Source organism: Myotis lucifugus, unplaced genomic scaffold (assembly GCF_000147115.1).
Source record: "Myotis lucifugus unplaced genomic scaffold, Myoluc2.0 scaffold_6, whole genome shotgun sequence".
Classification (NCBI taxonomy): domain Eukaryota; kingdom Metazoa; phylum Chordata; class Mammalia; order Chiroptera; family Vespertilionidae; genus Myotis; species Myotis lucifugus.
In genome coordinates, this window is record NW_005871054.1 from 20675379 (window position 1) to 20692171 (window position 16793).

A 16793-nucleotide genomic window follows, 5' to 3' on the forward strand; every position below is an offset into this window, starting at 1 on the left:
ACTCAGATGAAGCCATCTAAGTGTTTAATATGCTTATTACTAACCCCCTTTTCATTGAATATTTTGCTTAATTTAGCATACTTATACCACAACTATAATTCTAATTTCTGAATACTTTATTTATTACAGCAAAAGCATTTCTCCAAACATAAACTTAGAAAAGAGATTACTTTATTGGCTGTGTAAATGCTCTGGTTATACCTATGGTTGTATTGTTTGTTTCACAGTCATTTACAATATTTGCTCTCATCACACTAATTTGAACATCATTTGTATACACCTATTTCTTTCAATATGCTCTTTCAATATATACTTTCTTTGCAAGAGCCCCTCAAAGTAGAGTTACCTTCTCAATTAGTAGAACTAGTCCTTGTCACCCACAATTATTCTGAATTTAAAGTATATTTATTTGCAATAAATATTTTAGAAAACATTACATCACAGTTACTTATTGTCATAGGAAACCTTATGTTTATATTGCTTTAATATTATAACATTTTGCATTATAAATAGTCTACATGTGCACACTCTTTAGTCTAAAGAAATCCTTGAGGGTTGCAATTCAGAATATCAGAATTTTCCTAATAACCCAGTTTTCATGGGAGAAAGATAATAATTGATGTCCTTCAGTGAACAATATACTTAAAGTTCAGACTCTTGGACATTTAACTTATTGCATATTATGTCTGCCTATCTTCTTACGTTCCATACTCATTAAAATGCAAATTTTTCTTAGTACAGTATTCATGCCTCATACCTTCAGGGCTTTGTTTAATTCTTATTTCCAGGGATTTAAAATTGGATTTTTAAGTGACCAAATAATGTCAGTGAATTAATACAACACACACAAGTTTCCAGAGGGAGATGCTTATTTCCAGGGATTTAAAATTGGATTTTTAAGTGACCAAATAATGTCAGTGAATTAATACAACACACACAAGTTTCCAGAGGGAGTTTATAAAAACAATAATGATCATAAATCCACATAGAGTATTATTGCTCCTTACCAAAAAGTAATATTAGAAGAATCATAGCCATATTTATAAGCTCTAAATTGTAACATAAAAAAATAAAGATGCTTAGAGCACCTCCTAGAAGAGTGAAAACTGACTTACTTTTTTAATGAAGCTATATGTAGCTTATATTTTTAATTCTATAGAAAAGTTTTTATATTTCTGTCCATAGATTTTTATATGACATAAAATTATGCAAAAACAGGAGATGGTGAATCAAGTAAAGAAAAGAAGGAAACTCTTCCTTAAGTATTTTCATATTTATAAAAATAATTACACCCTAACCGATTGGGCTCAGTGGATAGAACATCGGCCTGTGGACTCAAGGGTCCCGGGTTTGATTCTGGTCAAGGGCATGTACCTTGGTTGCGGGCACATCCCCAGTGGGGAGTGTGCAGAAGGCAGCTGATCGATGTTTCTCTCTCATCGATGTTTCTAACTCTCTATCCCTCTCCCTTCCTCTCTGTAAAAAATCAATCCTATCTAATAAAAGAGTAATATGCAAATTGACCATCACTCCAACACACAAGATGGCCATCCCCATGTGGTCAAAGATGGCCGCCACAGGATGGCCAGAAGGGGAGAGCAGTTGTGGGCAATCAGGCCAGCAGGGAAGGGCAGTTGGGAGGGACCAGGCCTGAAAGGAAAGGCAGTTGTGGGTGATCAGGCCTGCAGGGGAGGGCAGTTAGGGGCAATCGGGCTGGCAGGGGAGCAGTTAGGCGTCGATCAGGCTGGTAGGGGAGTGGTTAGGGGCAATCAGGCAGGCAGGCAGGTGAGCGGTTGGGAGCCAGCAGTCCTGGATTGTGAGAGGGATGTCTGACTTCCCATTTAGGGCAGTCAGACATCCCTCGAGGGGTCCCGGATTGGAGAGGGTGCAGGCTAGGCTGAGGGACACACACACACACACACACACACACACACTGCATGAATTTCGTGCACTGGGCCTCTAGTAAAATATATATTTAAAAAAATATTTTCCCTCTGATTCAAAGTATTTATTCAATCATATATAATTTCCTGAAGTAACATCATCAAATGTCTATTAATATTAATAGGTTATACTTACATTTTTTCAATTAAGTTATATATATATATATATATATATATAGAGAGAGAGAGAGAGAGAGAGAGAGAGAGAGAGAGAGAGCGCACTTATTTTTAACTTCCTTATGAGAGAAGCAGGCAACATATTTTCTCCTGGAGAAGGTAATTCCTATATATATTCCTAACTGCCTTCCCATTTAAGCTAAGCAATTTCTTGAGGTATTAGAATGAATGCCTTGGATAATACATGACTCAACACCAGTTTTCCAAGAAATCATATAAAACTCATAGTCACAGATAACAGTATGGTGACTATCAGAGGGGAAGGAGGGTGGGAGCAGGTAGAAGAGGGTAAAGAGGCGATAAATGGTGACTGGAAGAGACTTGACTTAGAGTGGTGAACACACAATACAATATATAGATGATGTGTTGTAGAATTGTACACTTGAAATCTATATAATTTTACTAACTAGAGGCCCAGTGCACAAAATTCATGCACTCGGGGAGGGAGGTCTCTCAGCCCGGCCTGCTCCCACTTACAGTCCAGGAGCCCTCGGAGGATGTCTGACTGTCGGCTTAGGCCTGCTTGCCACTGAGAGCTGGCCTAAGCCAGCAGTCACTAAGGAGGTGGGAGAGGCTCCCGCCACCACCACTGTTCTCCCCAGCCATGAGCCCAGCTCAGAGCTCCTGGCTGAGCGATGCTCCCCCTGTGGAAGCGCACTGACCACCAGGGGACAGCTCCTACATTGATAGTCTTTCCCCTGGTGGTCAGTGCATGTCGTAGCAACCCCTCGTTCTGCTGTTCGGTCAATTTGCATATTAGCCTTATATAGGATGTCACCCCAATTCAATATTTTAAAAAGATAAATTACATAATTTCAAATATTTAGCTATTTAGAGAATCCAGAAACTACCTATTTTTAAAGATTATTATTCTTATAAAGGTTAGTTCTCATTTTTAAGAACTCTCATAAATAGGTAATAATAGAAATGGGAGGGCTAAAAAAAGTAATAACTGTTTCCAAGTAAAATGTAAGTGTTTTCTATGTAATATTTTTCAACTTATATCTTCACTCTGAAACATTTAGTGGACTCAATTATGGATACAAAATTAACTAATTTATTTTAAGATAATATATTCACCATTAGATAATGCAGACCTGCTGCCCTCAAAGAACTTATGGCATAAAGGGGACAGACACATTCATTGTTGGGCATATTAAAGTATGATAACTGTTGTGTAAGAATAGTGTGCAGGAGGCTGCACAGAGCAAGAGCCCAGAACTCTTGACTGGCGCTTAAGGAAGACTTTTCTGAAGGCTGTGTTCAGGTCAATTTTTCATAAAAGATGAAAGAACAAAAAAGATAGGGAGGAAGGAAGCACATTTCAGGTAGCAGGAGGATTGCATGCCTCGTACACACACATCAAATATGAGAAAGAAGTTGGAGGGGGCAGGTTCCAGACTTTGAAGGGGCTGTGTGCCATGATTTTATCCTGAAGGAAATTCTGAAGTTGTTTTGGAAACATTTTAATGGGAATGATATGATCCAATTGGCAATAGTGTAAAGGATGGGCAGTGTGTATATCTGTGGCAGGGGTATGTGGATAAGATTACAGCCAGGCAATTTGGAGGCTCTTATTTCATATGAGAAACTATAGGAATTCGGGCTGAGTGGCAGAGGACATGTTTAAAATGCACATGATTACAGAGATCTAAGCTGTAGAAACAACAAGATTTGATGTCCTACTAAAAGGGGCTAAGTTGGGGACAGTGCACAAAGACAGTTCTGTCTTAGCTGACAACATCTAGTTGTGATGTCATTTAAGAAGCTAAACATGTTGAAAGGCTATATTTATTGCTTTGTTTGATTGAGTCAATATTTCTATTTTATATGGATATATGTGTGTGTGTGTGTGTGTGTGTGTGTGTGTGTGTGTGTGTGTAGAATAAATACTAACATTTCTGTAGAAAAGAAGCAATATATATCATGCCAGTTGAAATACAAGGCTAGAGAATATTTCTTGAACTAACCAACAAGGAAAGACTTGATTTTTAATTGGATATTGTATTTTATTGGGGGTGACTTTGTGGAGGGTTGGCTGATGGAGATTGCGATGGTGGGCTTCTGCTGCCTGTTAGCCATAAGCCGGCTCCTGATACCACATCAGACGTGTGGAATCACATGTAGGTCACCCTTCAGGTGCTCCCTTGATAATTGAAGTGGGCTTTAATGAGGATGCCATGATGTCATGCTCTGAGTAGGTCTGTCCGTGCCGGTATGATTACTCGTATGGATGAAGTCTTCCCTAGAAGGCGACTACTACATATGATGATACTCTTTTGAAATATCTTGCAGTGATGTTAATCCATACTTTCTGTAATCAAAGATCCAGTGTAATTGGGATTTTTCAAAAAGTGAAACAGAGGGCAAAAATGAAAAATTTTATTACAAATATTTAAAACAGTACAGGTTGATCTCTGGGGATTTTGGAGCACCTTGTGTATGCTGAAAGAAAAGTTTTCTCAAGCTTAAAAAGAGGTTAAAACTCAAGTCAGGCATATATGTTTTAAAAGTTTATTTAGTCCTTCTCCAGACTCTTTAAGTAAAACAATATTATTTATTCTACTCATATGTTAACATAGCTTGACAATGTGGGAGGTATTTTCAAGTTGACATTGCTAGTATAATTTCTGTGAAAGTTTCAATGTCTAAGTGAAACATGAGGATCTTTAGAAAGATAAAAGCCATTCTTTCTTAACTTAAAAAAAAGTGTTGTATCTGCAAATGACCTCTCAAAGGAAACCTTCTTAAATGTTATCTTTTATGGGTAAAGAGAGTAAAATCACTTCATTTGAATGTAAGTAATATGAATTTTAAAAGTTTGCTAGGGCCCTTTTATTTAACTCAATAACACTCAAATGGCTATAGTGAAAAGCTTCAAAGTTGGCAGTAGTAGTAAAACCACTTCATTTAAATGTAAGTAATATGAATAAGAAAATTTTGCTAGGGCCCTTTTATTTAACTCAATAACACTCAAATGGCTATAGTGAAAAGCTTCGAAGTTGGCAAATCTGGATTACAAAGGAAATAGTGATTGAGACACACTCATTAATGTAATCTAGAGAAATATTCCTCCATGGAAAAGTCAAATGATAGTACTAAAAAGAAAGCATTATGTAGGATTTACTTATTAGTCACTCAGCCAGAATAGTTGAAATAATAATAGTTCATTTTAATGTTTACCAGATCAAATGTGCATTTCTAAAATCAAATGTCATTACTTACTGACTTCTTAAGGAGTGATATGTAAATGAATGTTATAAATTCAATAGAATATGCATTAGAACTATATAAACATTAATTGCATCAGTACATTATTTATGTGTCTTTAGATATATGATAGCTCCAATAGTTCTCTCTGTTTTTTCAAAACCACATAGTGATAAAATGTCTCATAAATAAGTGAGGCTACATATGTGATTGTATAGGTGCTACCTTGAAAGTAGCTTATGAGTGTTAATGGTCAATAAAACTTTTTTTTCATTCCATAAAATGTGTTTATTTAACTTTCTCTTGAAATATCTGACAATTAGAAGCATGTTATTATCATATTGGAATCAAATCCAAATAAATTACAAAGCTACATCCTTTCTTCCACATATGATCAGAGAAGCAAGAAACAGCTCTTGATTAAAAGTCAAATCCAGATTTTGAAAGACATATTTGCAGTAAAATAATAGTAGAATATAATGATGGAGAAGAATTAATTGGAAAACAAATTGAAACACTGTGGTGCTATTTCCAAAAACAGATAGGATGATTGGCATGTACCCATGAACTTTTCTAACAAAAGTAAATGGAAATTTCTTGGCACTTGACATTAAAATTCCAGGCTGTGTAATTATACTTGGTCCACAGCATAGGCATTTGATAATTTTATACTTCTCAGTATATTCTGCTTTTACAATTTCACCCAGGAATACATTTTAAAAATTACTAATACTAAAGTGGTAAAATCAGGGAAAGTCAGAAAAAAAAGGCAACCAAACAAAATTCAGACAAGGCTAAATATATCTAAGAAAGACAGAGAAAGAGAGGCCATAATACATAAGCACGTAAGTCTTGACCTTGAGTGACCTTCAAATTCTACATAAAGAATGTCTACAGGTATTTAAGAGGGGGGAAAAACACCTTTAGTATGGGCTTCAGGCTTAGTGATTGCTATGCATTAGATGTTCAAACATAGTGAAAAGGAGAGAAAAAATATGCTGCGATGATAGGTAATGGGCAGCCCTGTGGCCACTGGTTATTTTCTGTCCTCACAAAATCTTCATCTAACTTGGTGGGACAAAAACATCTGGGTTCAGGATATCCTGGGATCTCTTAGGTTTCATAAGTTTGATTTTAGCTCCTAGGCATAAAGCTTGGTAAATCCTGAGGTCCCTTTAGATATCTTGCTAATTAAGCAGCCAAAGAAAGAACAGCAGAAGTGTCTTTAATCACTCAATCAATTTTGGCAAGCTCATTTGTTAATGTACCATGCTGAAAAAAGAAAAAGTGGTTAGTAAATTGGGGCCTACGATTGAGGAACATGATTCGGAAAAATAAACCTCAAAAGAAGTATACCAGAGAAGCTGAAGAAGAAATCCATCAACGTCAAGCCTTGGACACACACTCAATTAAGAGAAAGTGGCCAACAGTTGCTCTTTTGCATTACAGCTTGCCCAACTGAGAAAACAATCCTGTGATCCTAGCTACATTGGGTTAGGTTGTGGCAAGTGCAGAAACTGGAAATCACAGTCTACAAGCTGGACACAGACTGCTAAGGAGCAAATTCTGCCTGATAGAGGTGCTCTTCAGAGTGACAGCCTATTTATACCCTCTTTTGAAATGTTCAGTGAGCAAGGAAAAGGTAGGCTACTGGGTCTCATTGAATTATTGTAGGTGCATTGCACACTTTTTAATAACTAGGATGAGAAAACGATGCAATTTGTGATATGACTCTCCTCTGCCCTCCTTCATGTGGATCCTTGCAGTAAACCTCCATTGGAGAAGATTATCTGTGCAACCCTGGAAACAAAGTATTTGATCTCTTAAAAGAGACAAGCACAGTCATACAAGCACCCAGAATCAGAAACTGTGTAGTATGAACGACTATTGTAAAATCAGGTTGAATTACAGCAAAGTTTTATTTTAAAAAGTATATTTCAATAACAATGTATATTAGCTTTTAAGAAAAGTTTGCATTTTACTGAATACTGTATGTTAATGTATATCATCCTCAAAATAGCCCCAATAAAGGAATAGCTATTATATTTAATTTACAGATAAGGAAATTTAACCCCATACAAATTTAATTTTTTTTTCTATTAGAAAGAATCTCCAGTTAGGACTGGCAGACAGGTGTTCTGAATTTAATTCCATGTGTGTGTGTGATGATCATGAACATGTGCATGCAGGCAGGTGCACATGGGCTTATACTACGCACTAGAGGCCCAGTGCACAAATTCATGCACAGGTGGGGTTCCTCAGTGTGGCCTGTGGAGATTGGGCCAAAACCGGCGGTGTAAAGCTGCCTGCCACTCCTGCCTGCCACTCCCGCTCATCCCGGCCCTATTGTGCCTGCCTTGGGCTCACACCCAGTCAGTCCTGATGGGGACCACAGCGCTCCCCAGCTGTGAGTCTGCATCTGGTGCCCACTCCTATGGAGGAGACGGGGGCTGGGATGCTATCAGTCTTCCAGGTGGGCGGTGGGACACCCTTGCTGTCCTGGAATCCGGATCTGTCCCTCTGACTTTTGTGCTGGTTGTCAAGAGCCACCTGGTGGTGGCTTTTATATTGTTTCTTCCTTGTGGAGTGTCTAGGGAGAGGATATGGCTGTGGTGCCCAAGGCTGACTTCCAGGAGGCCAGCAGCGCTGGCTGCCAGTGCCTGGCCCATTCTCTGGAGATTGGACCTGCAGGACTACTGAGGGAGGGAGTGGCTGCTGCTGGGCTGGTGGGTCACCAAGACAGGTCATCAGCTGAGCAGCACTCTTGCTGTGGGAGCACACTGACCACTAGGGGGCATCTCCTACGTTGAGTGTCTATCGCCTGGTGGTCAGTGCACATCATAGTGATGGGTCGACCAGTTGTTCTGGTCGTTTGTCCATTAGGCTTTTATATAGATAGATTCTGCCTTGAAATGTTCTCATCATATGATGCCATCCAATTTAATGTCTACTTATAAATGATTCACCATGACAATGACATGCCATGTAATTGACAGGAGTTAGAAGTCCTGGTAAAGTCCTGTATAGCATAGAGATTTTTCACTTTAATTTTTTAAATCAAATCTGCAAGGTTGTTATGGGACAAATGAAATTCCGTTTGACTTACAGAGTTCCAACTTAAAACAAGAACTGCACTGTTTTGTCATGCAAAGTAAACAGTAGTAATCAGAGATGTATTTGATACGATCAAATCACATCTATATAGGAGTTGATTTTATTTTTGAAGCCTCTTATCTATTATTATTTTTAAATTTTATTTTTATTGTTGAAAGTATAATAGGTGTCCCAGAGTTTATTTTAATCCCATGGCTCTCAGATGAGAATGAGAATAACAGTGGTATTCTATCAGGCATTGTCCTAATACTTTATGTATACTAACTTTTTTTAACCTCACAACAAAGTTATAAAGCAGGAGCAATTATTATCCCCTTTCACAGACTGAAACTGAGACACAGGAGTACAATAACTTGCTAAGGGTTGCTCAGTGGGTCCGTGGCAGAGTTGGCTTTGCCTCGGCAACTGGCTGCAGAATGCACACATTTAAAGAGGAGAGTATACTGTCTCCCATTAAGTAGGGTTACATAATGCAGAAGAACCACAAAGGACTCAAACCCACAGAATCAGCTGGGTTTCGGGCTCCACCACTGCCCAGCTGTGTTACCCTGAATTAGATGTTTACTTTATCTCTGCCACAGTTTACTCATCTGTAAAATGCAGGGGCCAGTGAAGCCTTTTCCCAGGATCATTTGGTGATTCAAGTGAGATGGTACAATTAAGCCTACTTCACTGCACATTTGGTAGTGGTAGTAGAGGAGCAGAAATTATACTTTCAAAATAATCTAATGAAAGCTGTTAATTCAAATAAATATATGTACACATATATATGTAATATATGTATATATCTGTATATACTATACACACACACACACACACACACACACACACACACACACACCCTGAAGCCCAAAGGAATTAAATGGCTAATTTTATATTATGCTATCAGTGATAAAACCAAGAGCAGAAGCCTAGCCTCTTAAGTGTATCTTTAGGGTTCTTTGAACCACAAAAGGAGTAAAAGGATTTTATCTAGCATTAAAATACTTCACTATTTTAACTAGCATTAAAATAGTTCACTATTTATGTGTTTACAATTATTTTCCTGTGTTTAAAGATGAGTCTACTGACAGTGACTGTTGGAATATCCTTTCAGTCTTGTCTATATGTCACAACTATACACCCGTAAACTGTAAAAATGTTTCTTCCTTTTCAAATGCTGACAAACAATGAATTGTCTTTAAAAACAACAACAACACAGTAACAGGCATAGTCTTATCTGTATCATCAAAGCACACATATCACAGAGAAATCATTTGTCTCGTTTCACAGAGCTATAATATCTGTCTATTTATGCATTTGACAGCAGCTGTTGATTGAAGCAAGAGGTCAGGGGAGCCACAAAACTTTATAAAAAATAAAATCAAGCCCAAGTAACTACAAGACAACTTTGAAAGCAAGGGAACCTTCAACATTGGCTCACTTGTCCATCAGCAAAATCCCTGAGCCAATCACATGGTACTTCAAGCTCATCATGCTGTCTTGACATGTGGTTTTCAGAGAAAGCAGTCCTTGCTAGTCGAACTGGCATTGGTAGGGTGAGGATTGAAATGAACTGTTTTACTTTATAGTTTTTGTACAGCTAGTTGGTGCCCAATGAAAATGCAAGTTATGTATTAAAATGCAGGGCACATAAAAATCTTTTCATGGTACCTATGACTGAACGCAGGGTAAAAAGAAGCAAAAGAGAAATGAAACCACAGATGAATTGAATTGAAATGTAGCTCGTAAGACTATTAACAACAAAAAAAGTGTAATGTATTATTCAAATTATAGGGCCTCTACTTTAGAGTAGTAAAATCTACAGATAGATAAGGAAATGTACAGAACTGTAAATGAAGATTGAATGTAGTGATAATCCATCTTCATGAAAAATGACAGCTGAGTTCTCCCTACGGACAACATATGATGGAGGTGCTTTAAGTCACAATTCTTTCATTTTTTATTCGAATAATAAATGTCACCTGAAAATGAGCCTTGACCACATACTTAACTTTCTCATGCTGACTCAGCTCTGAAGTTGTAGCAGCAGAAACTGTACTTGAAGCCTGGGAAGAAAGGGATCATAATTTAGCGGTGCAAGATCCCAACACTGTTTTGAGGAGGGTTTCTATAATGGCATATTATTTTAGATTCGTGATAGCATTAAACATTGCAAATGGAGCCAATCTTGACTTTTTTCTCTGTAACAAGATTGTGTTTAGTGAACAGCTATGTCAGCAGTTCAGGCAAGGGCTGTGAGGATTCAGAGAGGAGTGGGGTGGCAAGGGATGCAATGTGGGGAGCTGAAGGGTGGCGTCCCATCATGAATTGTTCTTGTTTCACTGCATCATAGTCACAGAGCAACCTTGCCTGAAATTGATTTTCTGTAAAATCATTTATGTCCAGCAGACATAAATGGCCTAACTGTAGGTGCCAGGTCAACAACTAACAATGTCAGAGTCAAGCAAGTCCTGGATTTTTAGGGGCTAATTTTCTTTTTTCTTGTGGATGAACTATATAATAAGTAGCACATTTCACACAAAGACCTATGGGTCCTTATAGAAGAATCAAAGAATCAGTGTGATACTATTAAATTTACACTGTTACATTTTGTATATTAAAATAAAGCACAACTCTCCTATGCTACACCCCCAACCCTTGATGTTATCCACAATAAGAGATATTTAGAACATTATACGTTCTATCAGGTAAGGTTGGGGGCAGGAGAATTATAGTATGATTGTTATGAGATCTGATGTTTGAGCAAAGAATCAATACAATTCAAAATGTGGTCTAATGATTACCACCCCTCATGATGAATAATTTTGTCATTGAAAAAGCAATAGTTTTCTAATAATGTAACAAATATTTCCAAATCTCAAAGTCAGCAGTAAAGTTGAGGTCTTCTAATTATATTCTATTTTTTCACTAGGTTCTACACTATCAATTTACCAAGTTTCATGTTAAATTAACCTCGTAAATTTAGAGGACACACTGTTTTTTGTTTGTTTTTAATATATTTTTATTAATTTCAGAAAGGAAGAAAGAGGGAGAGAGAGATAGAAACATCAATGATGAGAGAGAATCATTGATTGGCTGCCTCCTGCATGCTCCCCACTGGAGATCAAGCCCACAACCTGGGCATGTGCCCTTGACCAGAATCGAACCTGGGACCCTTTAGTCCGCAGGTCGACGCTCTGCCCACTGAGCCAAACCAGCTAGGGCTAAAGGACACACTTTAGAGTAAATCAGCTGTTTGTCCTTCAAAACAGTGAATTCAACTGAAATGCAGACTCATGGGAAGATCTTTAACACAGAGCTAGTGTTTTGTAATTTGCATACTCTTTTTATTCACAAAGCATTAGTTTTTTAAAGAAATTTCATTATTTATATTATATTATTAAAATAACTAGACATCACCATCACTGATGAATTTGAAATATAACCAATTCTTGTGCTTTTTCTAAATTGTATTATTATTATTATTATTATCATTATTATTATTTAGACACATATTTTGAATAATTATAAAACAGTGTTTATTAAAATACATTTTATTTTCAAAATTGAGCTATTGAAAAATTGAGCTATTGAAGTATGTATACATTTTGGGAGAACATCCTATCTATACCAGTACAAGCTTGATGATTCAGGTTTATATGGAAGTTACAGATCAATGTGTATTGTGAAGCAGATCCATGTTTCTGAAATGATATCAGAATAATCTGTGCATTTTTTCCCTGGTTAACGTTTCATGAGCTAACACCTTTTTTTGTATAGCAAATAATTATAAAATAATACTGAATAACACTGGTTTACTTATCAAAATCATACATGAAATTAAGTTACAAATTCATTGAAAATTTATATATATATATATATATATATATATATATATATATATATATATATTTGAGCCATTGTTATTGCACCATTATCACACCATATGTAAAACTATATTGTATAATATTTCTTAATTTTGTTAGGGTAAATACCTCTTATTTCCTCTTCCATATATAAGGTTGGCTACACTACTCTAAAATCATGGAATATCTCTTGAAAAATTAAGACCTTCTTTTATACCCTTATTTCTATATTTTTTCATATTGTACTTTTATTGTTAGTATGATAGTATCCTGTGTTGTATTGTATTTTCTAGTTGGTATCAGGAAGTGGAAGGGTCAAAAGTTTCTTTTTTTTAAAAAAGAAATGAGACGAATGAGACACCAAAGATTGTGATTTCATAGACTAACTAACATAGTTTATCACCTTAGTATGTTTATAAAAATCTAAGGAAAAATTATTCTGCTATTGGGGGAGGGAAATTTTTTGTTTTGGGTATTGTTTGGCTTCTATTTAGTTTTGAACCTCAAAATCAAGACCAACTCTATTGGTTGAATTAATTGACTAACTGCTAGCTGGCAATTTTCAAGTTTTCTATGTATGGAAAGAAAATAATGTACTGAACTTGAAAAAAAGTAATCCAATAGATTTGTTTCAGATGCCCAAATATTTTAGGCAAGTTCTATTGGAGATATAATTTAGAATCTTTACTGAATTGTGTAGCATTCTCAAGTCTAATTAGTGATAAATCCCAGTAACTTAAAATAAGTAAAGCTTTAATTTAAGGTTCCCAGTGTACATGCAAGCTTTTAACTGCAATGTTGGTATGGAACGAATCTGCCTATATTTTAGTGGAAGCTTTCTGGTACATTTTGTCTTTAACTTTTCCCATATATGTATCATTTTATAGTTGGTTGAGTGGTTAACAATGATTTCTCCTATAATGGATAAAAAGTAATGGGGAAAGTTAGATGAACAGATTATCTGAAGACTAATAAACCAAGAGCTACAATATATCACATTGCCAGTGAAAGATCAATTGTAAAATGAGATCCAGAGAAATTGGGTGAAAAGAATCAATACCAGAAATTCATTATGTCAGTATTTGAAAACTGGTTGGAATGCCTTATAGTAGAATCTGCATTTTAATGTACAGCAGGTAAGTTGAAATGATTGAAGACTCAGATATTACTTCCTTGACAGAATCAAGCTGAGGTGTGATAGGAGGGGAAAGTACTTTCCTGGCAGTCCAAAGTATGCCAGCTCACCATCCTGTGTGCACATGGAAATTCTAACTCGGAGGAGTGAGTATGGAAGTAGGACAATATATGAGACAGGACAAAGTTCAGAAAGAGCATTTGCTCTCCTCCTCCATTCTCTGGGCATTCCTCCCATCCTCCATTGCAGTCATATTGTCCCCATGGGAGGTGTCATATTTTTTATACAATCAAGTTATGTTAGTCAACATTGGTGGACCTTATAATGGGCATCTGACCCACCCTCTCCATTAGAATAATAATTTTTTTGTGAACTCAGAATTTCAAAAGATTCAAAACAGTCTCTTAGGTAAGAAAACCTAGAAAAATGTAAGATGTAGAAGTCCATAGCTCTCAGAGGCCCTGTGGAGAAAGCAGGCCTATGTTGTGAGCAAAAGGCATGGTGCCAACATACATGGTGGCTAGAGTTTTACTCCTGGGGAGCAGTGCTTTTGGCCAAAGGAGCATACGCAAACTTCTGATCCCAGAGGACAGAAGCCCCGCCTGTTTCAGTGAAAGAAAGTTTTTTAATGAATTGTATCCCTTTCCATTAACCCAGCAGGAGTACATCTGAATGTACTTCCAGTTTAATAAAAGTAAAAAGTTTCTCCTCCGTCAAAGGTTTCTGAACAAATTCAGGGTGATCTAATGTATAAGAACAAATGCGGAAGGTCTCAGGTGGTCTTCCCTTTTTCTTTAGAGCAATATCGCTATCATTGAAATTAGAGTCAGCAGGGAGCTGATGTGGGGTTAAAAGCATCATCCCATACTGGGCAATCAATGGGGATGAGGCCAAGTTAGGGGCCTGCAGCGTTTTTCTGGCTGAAAGTGCTCTTTGTGAAAGCAACACAGGACAGCTTGGTTACAAATTGCACTTTATATAAATACGCAAAGAAAATCCTTGCAAGGAGACATTAGAATTGCCTGGCTTTTCCTAATTTAGTACTCAAAAGCCCTCAGAGGCCATATTGACAATTAAAAGGATGGAATAAACATGAACCCAATACTTGATTGTAGTTTTCTGTTATATTCTATTAAATCTAGCGAGTATTTCAGTTCAATCAGTATTATAATATTATAAATAAAGGGCAGTTGGGGTCACTTTCCATGGATGAAAATCTTGAAGGAGATGGAGAACAAACCAATTTATTGATAGGAAGAAAAACAACTTTTTTAAAAAATATATATTTTGTTTTTTTTTTACAGAGAGGAAGGGAGAGGGATAGAGAGTTTGAAACATCGATGAGAGAGAAACATCAACCAGCTGCCTCCTGCACACATCTTACTGGGGATGTGCCGCAACCAAGGTACATGCCCCTGACTAGAATCAAACCTGGGACCTTTCAGTCCGCAGGCTAACACTCTATCCACTGAGCCAAACCAGTTACAGCAAAAACAACTTCTTACTGGGAACTTTCACTGGCATATGTGAAACTGCATTAGCATTTTCTTCTAAAATCTCACTGTATTTGAGGAAGAAAAAGTCGGAAGGGACAAAGGTATTTCCTGGCATTAAATACCTTTTAATTTAAGTTTTTATAATTAATATAGATAAAAACTCTTCCAAATCTACTTAACCTTTAAAATGCTCACCTAAGCCCTAGCCGGTTTGGCTCAGTGGATAGAGCGTCGGCCTGCGGATTGAAGGGTCCCGGGTTCGATTCCGGTCAAGGGCATGTACCTTGGTTGTGGCCACATCCTCAGTGGTGGGTGTGCAGGAGGCAGCTGATCGATGTTTCTCTCTCATCGATGTTTCTAGCTCTCTGTTCCTCTCCCTTCCTCTCTGTAAAAAGTCAATAAAATATATTTTAAAAAATAAAATAAAATGCTCACCTAAAACTCTGTCATAGTTATCTAGTAGTGAAAAATATTTGTCTTCAATGTTTATTAAAATAAACAATTTTATTAAAATTGACTAAAATTTGCATGTGAAGAAAATAATGGTAAATAGTATGAATTCTTAACATTTAAAGTAGTAGTAGTTCTCTATGTTCTAAAAAGAAAAAAATTCTTGCTATGCAGTTGAATATTTTTATATGCTTTTATTGATTTTAGAGAAAGAAACATTGATGAAAAATACCATCCATTGGCTGCCTCCTGCACACTCACTACTGGGGACTGAGCCTACAAGCCAGGCATGTGCCCTGACTGGGAATCGAACTGGTGATCTCTTGGTGAATGGGTCGATGCTCACCCACTGAGCCACCCTGGCCGGGTGCTGTTCAATATGTTTAATACAAAAATCAGAACCACCATTGATTGAGGGAAGTTTACTGTGGGCAAGATATTTTCTCTGCTTCATTTCAGTGCATTGTTTAATTCCCACAATCTTACAAAGTACTATTATTCCCATTTTACAGAATAGGAAAAAATGGGAAGTTAAAAAATACTGTACACAGCACTGTGTCAAAAAGCATTTTTTAGTAATTGTCTTAAATATACTATGTGGCAGGTGCTATGGTTCAAATAACAAATAAGATACAGCCCTGTCCATTAGGAGTCTGACCCGAGTCACACAGCACGTGTAGCTGGCTGGCGCGAATTGAGCCTAGTTGTCCATCACTGTGCAATGTTACAGCATCCCCCTCCCACTTCCTCTCCAGCCCCTCCAACAACAAAACAACAACAATGACAAAAACCCACAAAGTGTTACATGAAATAACTGAAATCAGGCCTAATTCTAAAGGGAGTTTTCCCATTTTGCTTCAGTCATATGTGGGATTTCTTGGTTTTCAGTGGATAAAAAGTCAGCAGTCAGGCCGATGAGTTGAAAATCTTTTGTCTGAGTAGCCGAGCAGAGGACACGGGACCTCTGACAGATGAGAACAGAAAGGATTCGATCATTTTCTCTCCCAGCACATTTTCTAAAGTATCTTTCTCATAAGTTCTTAACCTGGTGTTTGCAATTCAAAAGGCATCAAGATCTTGTAGACTTTTTCCAATTACAATTCTAATTTTTAGTCTCTTATTCATAAAAAAAAAGAACCTCCCTTTTTATTTCCTGTCCCATTCCCCTTCATCTCCAAATTACCTGTGAGGCGCTGTGTCATTTAATAGGCTATATTCTTTCAGCAGTGAATTTTCTTTGAGGCCTCTTGTTAATTTTCTTCCCTTTAGCCCCAATCCCATTTATTACAGATGTTTCAAAAGTGGAAACACTTTCTGAAAGAGCCTGGAAAGGATCATTTTCATACAGATAAAATGGCTAAAGAAAAAAATAATGCAGGCGTCGTTTGGTTGCCTCTTTGATTAGAATGACATGGTCTAC